The sequence below is a fragment of the Mobula birostris genome, chromosome 8, assembly GCF_030028105.1.
Source record: "Mobula birostris isolate sMobBir1 chromosome 8, sMobBir1.hap1, whole genome shotgun sequence".
NCBI classification, from domain to species: Eukaryota; Metazoa; Chordata; class Chondrichthyes; order Myliobatiformes; family Myliobatidae; genus Mobula; species Mobula birostris.
Genome location: NC_092377.1, coordinates 57,533,212 through 57,540,520, shown reverse-complemented (window position 1 = coordinate 57,540,520; position 7,309 = coordinate 57,533,212).

Sequence of the window (7,309 nt, the reverse complement as noted above, 5' to 3'; positions counted from 1 at the left end):
ATGCACAGTTCCTGTTTCCATATCACTCAGTTAGAAACACACCAGGAGTTCCATGCGCAGTTCCCAGTCTCCGTGCCACTTGGTTCAGATCCATGTGGAGAGCACCACGCAAAGTTACTGTCTTATCTCTGATTCCGAAGGCATTGATGGAGTTGCCGACAGTGTGGGACTCTCCTCCGTTGTCGGTGCTTGGCAACCTGATGGGACTGCGATCCCCCCACCAAAAATCTCGAGCACTGGGCAATGGTCCACTGTCAGAAGTGTGACAGAGCCCAAAATGAGGCCCAGCATGAGGCACAGAGACACAGGATGCTGCAGTTACTGGAACCTGGAGCAGGGCATAAACCACTGGAGGGACTCAGCAGCTCGAGTAGTTGCAGAGGGAGGGACAGCCAATACCCCGCGGTTGTGGAGCCTGCATTGGGACAGAGAGCACAGAGGGGGTAGCAACATTGCGAAAAGACAAGGGAAGAGGGCGAGGAAAGGGGCCAGTGTGGTGATAGAAGAATCCAGCTAGATCTACCCTCCTCATCAACCAGGCCCTGGCTCACACTCCCCTCTACCACTTCCCCAGACCAGCACCTCTCCACCCCCCCACCACAACTCTCAACCTCTACAGTTCTTGCACCTGCAAACTTTAACTGTCCCTACTGGATGCTCTTGGCGTATCCTGGTGTCTCCAGGTCCCATCCTTGTGCTCCCTTCTCCACCTAGACCAGGCCTTAGCAATCACTGGAAGCCCACTGCAGTTCAGGCCCAGCAATTACTGGAATTGAGAACAACATTATATTCCAGGAACACAGCAGGCAGGGCAGTAGCAAACTAGGCAGATGAATGGTTGACCATTTTGGATCATTGACCTCACCAAAGGATGCAAGAGTGTGTGGAAGAGAGATTGGCCCTCTGTGAGCATATGGCCAAGAGAAACTTCTAGACAATAGGCTCAAGAATGTCCGGTTTCGGAGAGTAGGTCAGCCCAGCAAAATGGGAGAAGGAAAAGGGAGAAGTGGGTTGGTAGAGGGGAATCTGTGGCAGGAAAGTGGGGGGGGGGTACAAGAAAGGTGAGGGAGATATTCTTTAATGACTCATGGAGTGGTTGCTTGGAACCAAGTAGCCTTATCTGGTATTTCAGGCATGTATCTGTTTTTGGAGCCAGTGGGAGATGGGGAAGCACCCTCAGCTCCTGGCATAGTGTGTCATTCCATATCCTGGGAAAGGGAGATGTAGGGAGTGGGTAATTTGATTCAACATGACAAATTTGTCCATCCCCGGACCTTCCTCGCCACCCTTTCTAAATTCCCACCTTGTTGTGCCTTCAGCAACACTCAGTACTAATGTTGCCATATATCTGTGGTCAACCAAATAATTGGAAGATTTGATCAAGTATTTGTCAGTGGTAACAGCATTGAATTTATTTGCCCGTGGCTTTGGACTGACTTTCAACAAATGCGACTTGGAGCACAGATTCAATAAATCTTGAAAAAGGGAACTCTCTCTTTCATTTCCATTTGTTCCTTCCACATGGAAAATCTGTACAGGGAGGTAGGTTTGTAACCGTTACTCAGAAGATGCACAATTGGATTTCTAAGGAGCTATTTACAAATTGATTGGGCTAGTTGTGTTAATGAACCTGAAAGAATGCATAATATGGGCCATGGAAAAGACTGCCTTCTCTTCAAGTGATCATTGCAGAATCTACTGTAGGAGGTGAAACAAAGTGAAAATTCTCAATTGACAATGAGTACTACCAAGCAGCAAGAATTATTCTGCAATTTCCTCACAAGTAGAGGGAGGTGTACTGATTGTACTGATATGGAGATCAAATGTGAGATCTTCAGTCATCTGCTTTACTGGTGCTACATGTTACCAGGGCAAGGCAGAGAAAGAGCACCTAAGAGCACTGCCCGAGTTGTTGTAGCAACAGCTTCTATTTGAGCAAACAATTTCCTTTGGGGAAATGCTTGTCATTGATTGGCAAGAATGAGTTTGTACTTGTGGTAAGTGTTGTCTTCCACGAGTGTTCTCTGGCAGTCCCTCAGGATCAAGGAGGATGATCTTCTATTCTGGTTTTACAGGTTCTGAGGAGGCCAATGAGGTCAATGTGGAAACTCTGGACGCTTCCACAGATAGTGCAGGAAATAGGGACAGGTGAGTGGATAGTTTGTGAGATGGATTGCTCCCTCAACTGCCTAAACAGGAAACTGGAATGCTTATTCTTGATTGCAAAGCTTACTCAATGAAGATGGCATTTTTCTTTTGTTTTGCCCCTCCATAAGAAGTTGTACTCACCATCTTGATCTTTAAACAGGTCATTTCGTACCCAACATGTCTCACTCGAAGTGGCATTGTTGATGTCAAAGCAACTGAATTTGGGCAGTGGTTGCCGTGATTGTCATTGAGATTCCTGGCATTCAAGGTCCTAAACCTCAAATTGTGGAGTGATGATTGTGCAGGATTTCTTGTAATGTGCAAAACCATTGCACAGCAGTTATTATAAAGAATTCACTGATCAAAATATTAATCAGTGGCAAGGAAGATCAAGATGACACAATAGTTGGCCCCTATACAAGTGCCACTCATCTCATGTGTACTTGTTTGCATGTGCGTGCACAAGTAAGCACATCACAGACGCACACACAAACACATGCATCTGAGGGCTCAGGTACAAAAGCATATGCCAATTGCCTTCCTCCCTACTTCTGACCTACTCACCAGATCCCTGGCCTGGCCACGTACCTTGGCTCCAGCTGCAAATCTACCCATGTTGCTGATTCCCTTCTCTGGCTGTATACTCGCTCTTGTCCCTAACCCAGGCTTCACTCACACACCTGACCAGTGTTTCTGACCAAACACCTGGTTCATGCTCCTTATAAGCTTTCAGTAAGACACTTTCTTCTTCATCATGGTAAGGTAATCATCAGTGAAATAGATAATATCATATTTTCATACTGCTCTTTGGCATTGTAATTTTCATTTATTTTCTATCAGTTCATAATTGCAGTCAAATGACGTCAAAGCAGCATCAGAAATAGACTCATTTAAAGAACAACAAAGGTTCTGGTTGTTAGTTTATGCACAGGTAACTCTTTATTTATTTAGTGATATGACTCTTCAGGCTCAACGGGCCTGCACTGCCCAAGTACACCCATGTGACCTATTCACCTGACTTTGGAATATGGGAAGAAACCGGAGCACCTGGAGGAAACCCATGTGGACACGGGGACAACGTACAAATTCCTTACAGCAGAGGCAGAATTGAACCCAGGTTGTTGGCACAACGGGTGGCATGGTAGTGAAGCAGTAACTTGTGTAACGCTATTCCAGCACCAGTGACCCGGGTTGAAGATTCTTGAATGGACTCCACAACCCTCATCTTACCTCCACAATGGAACACGTCAGACCACCACCATGGACTTGGTTCTCATTGTGTTTTTGCACCTTTGTCTTGTCTTGCACAGTTTTACTTCTTCTCTGTTGGTGCCAGAAGCATGGCAACACTAGTGAGCGGCCCCCACCACATCTTCGGACTGTGTTGGTCATTGATGCAAACAATGCATTCACTCTGTTTCGATGTAATGTGACAAATAAAGCTAATCTTTAAACTCTCATATATCAATTATATTTTGTGTATTGCCTGGATCTACGAGTCTGTGATACTGCTGCAAACAAGTTTTTCATTGACCGTACTTGTGCATACAATATTAAGCTTGTCTTAACTTGACTACCCCGGTAGAAATATGCTCTTGTTTTATGGATTGTTCTTTACTTAAGAGTTGGCTTAAATCTCAAATCAAAATCAATCAGTGTCTAGGATAAGCTTCTGATTCATGATCATCCACTTATCAGAGAGCAAGAAAAATTGCCTGGAAATTTTATCCATACTTTTCAACTATCCAGGTGCACAGTATGATTAAATTTGACAAAGAAACCAGTGGCTAAAAGCAATAAAGTATTTACCATGAAATTCCTGGACAGCAGGATATTGCAAATAGGTGCTTCATTCACTGAATCAAGGAAGTTCCCATGCAGCTGTAGCATCATCCAATGACGTACAGCATACGTGCAAAATCTAGTTGTGTATATGTGATCTGTGAAAAGTGCTCGATGCTTATGTTGGAACGGTTCATGTAATGAATGTGAGGCTGTGGACTCCTGTATTTATGATTACCTATACAGGAGTCCCCCGCTTTTCAAATGTTCGCTTTACGAAACCTCACTGTTACGAAAGACCTACATTAGTACCCTGTTTTTGCTTTCAGAAGGTGTTTTCACTGTTATGAAAAAAAAGCAGCACGCGGGGAAAATCAGCGTGTGAAAAAATCAGCATGCGATAAAAGGCAGCGCGCGCCCCGAGCAGCCGCTCTCCCCCAGATTTGGAACTGCATTCTCACCGGCATTGCTTTAACACGTGTCTGTGAGTAGCCATTTGCAAGATGAGTTCTAAGGTATTGGAAAAGCCTAAAAGAGCTCGTAAGGGTGTTACACCTAATGTAAAACTAGACATAATTAAGCGTTTCAATCATGGTGAACGAAGTAAGGACTAAGTGAGTTTGGCTTGTGAAAGCTGACGAAGGCGATGTGGGAGAGGTTTTGGCATCCCATGACCAAGAACTGATAGATGAAGAGCTGATGCAATTGGAAGAGGAAGGGATAACAATTGAAACTGAATACAGTAGCGAACGGACCGAAAGTGAAGTCGTCCCGGAACTGAACATAAAGCAACTGCGTGAGATTTTTGCGGCAATGATAAAGTATGATTTTAATTTTGAAAAGGTACGTAGGTTTAGGGGATATTTGCAGGATAGTTTGAGTGCTTACAAAGAACTGTATGATAGAAAAATGCACGAGGTTCAGCAGTCAAGCAAGCCTTCCACATCAGCCGCAGCAGACGACGAACCTCGATCTTCCACATCGGGGCAGGCAGTCATAGGAGAAGATGAGTTGCCTGTTCTAATAGAAACAGATGATGAGATGACACCCCAGTGTCCCACCACCCTGCGATTCGCGGAGAATGCAGCGGTAGCCAGGAGGCACACAGCACATCTTTAAGAAAAAAGCCAAAATAAACATGCTAATTAATTACAAACAACAGGAATTCTGCAGATGCTGGAAATTCAAGCAACATACATAAAAGTTGCTGGTGAACGCAGCAGGCCAGGCAGCATCTCTAGGAAGAGGTGGATCACCCCTCCCCCTCCTACTTTCAAATCTCTTACTATCTCTTCCTTCAGTTAGTCCTGACGAAGGGTCTCGGCCTGAAACGTCGACTGCACCTCTTCCTAGAGATGCTGCCTGGCCTGCTGCGTTCACCAGCAACTTTGATGTGTGATGCTAATTAATTAGGTGCCGCCCGACACATAATTAATTAGCATGTTTTTTTCGGCTTTTTTCCTAAAGGTGTGCTGGATACCTCCCGGCTACCGCTGTACCCCTGCACGCTTTGCGGTTTGGTATCTGTCGGCGGCCTGGAGGGTGGGGGCCACTGCACCACCCCAGCCTGCGACGATTCAGTCTAACACACCATCATCAGTGTGCTCTGCGCTGTCTTCCCAATTCCAGGAAGTGATACTACACTGTACATACATTATTTCTACTTTACATAGGCTGTGTATTTTTACGTTATTTGGTATGATTTGGCAGCTTCATAGCTTAAAAGTTACTGGAGAGCGCTTGCGCCGTGTTTTTGTCAACAGCGCTTGCGTGAGATTTTCTGCCGACAGTGCTTGTGCGAGATTTTCGCGTCGGAGAACAGTGCAGTAATGATTGTGGAAAAGTATTTCTACTTCATATAGGCTGTGTATTTATCATATCATTCCTGCTTTTACTATATGTTACTGTTATTTTAGGTTTTATGTGTTTGGGATGATTTGGTAGGTTATTTTTGGGTCTGCGAACGCTCACAAATTTTCCCCATATAACTAGATGGTAATTGCTTCTTCACTTTACGACATTTCGGCTTACGAGCCATTTCATAGGAACGCTCTACCTTCGGATGGCGAGGAAAACTTGTATAAAGATTCCCTTGAATTTCTCAACTTATTCTTCACTGTTAGGTCCTCACAAATGGAGTTGTGGCCGTAACTTCCCCCCCCACCACCCGAACCCGAAGTGTTCCAACTTGTCTGATGAGTCCCGCTTTTTCTCCATCACACCAGCTTTCTCCCCATCTCCCATCTCCCGACTCAGTCCATCACCACACAGAAACCCTAACCCGTTTCCCATCCAGGGCCTCTGTCTACTGAAACATTCAGTCAGGCTGATTGCCTACCTCAATCCAGGATTTGCAAGACCTAGTCTATTAAAGCCTTGTATGAGGGAGGTTTGCTTGAGTAGGTTCACTCACACAAAAAAAAACAATTAGGTCACTGGGCATCACTGATTTGGAAGAATTTCCAGGCTGACAAGTTTATTCAAATTGAAATGTTTGGCTTCTCCCTGCATGAAACTAACCATTTTAACAACAGAATGAAAAATACCCATAGCAAGAGAAATATCTGATAAATCAGCTTCATTTACATTCAAGTTACAGCAGGAGTATCATTAGAAGAAATTACGTCTCTGAAGATATGTTTAAGCAATTGCCACTGTACAAATTGAAGAGCCTAGCAGAGAAAAGCGAAATAAATGGCAAGGTAAATATGGCCCGATTTATGATCATCCTATTTCGCTTAATGATAAAATTAAGTTAAAATCATTGAGGGATGCATGATGGGTGTCTTGATGCTGCACCAGGTAGATGAGAGATCTCAGTCCACTCATCTCCTTTGCTCAGAGATGTACAAATGCCACTAAAGTGCAATATGTTTTCCACTGTCATTAATTTTAAAATATGTGGAAACCAAACAAAGTATAACATGCTATATTCAATTGTGCTAAAGGTTCCTTCAAGTTTTTCTACACATCAACGAATGCTCCACAATCCCAACTCTAACTTCACCTTCTGAAGAATGAAGATTACTGTGAAGCTACTTTCAGGTGTTACCCACACAGAGATTTGGGGAAAAGATTGAAAGAATGAAAAGATGAACATCTATACTGGCAGATGGAAAGGAGCAAGGGAGGAGAGATCAAAGACAATGTAGCGGAACATTTGGGTAAAGAAAGTTGGAGCAAAAAAAGGAGACCAGAGGGGTCAAGTAAATTGGGGGAAAGGATTGGATAGGGGAAAAGACAAAATAGGATAGAGCCAAGTATCAAAGGTTACGGGGAGAAGGCTGGAGAATGGGGTTGAAAGGGAAAATAAGTCAACAATGAACGAATGGTGGAGCAGACTCAATGGGCAAAATAGCTCAATTCTGATCCTACATCT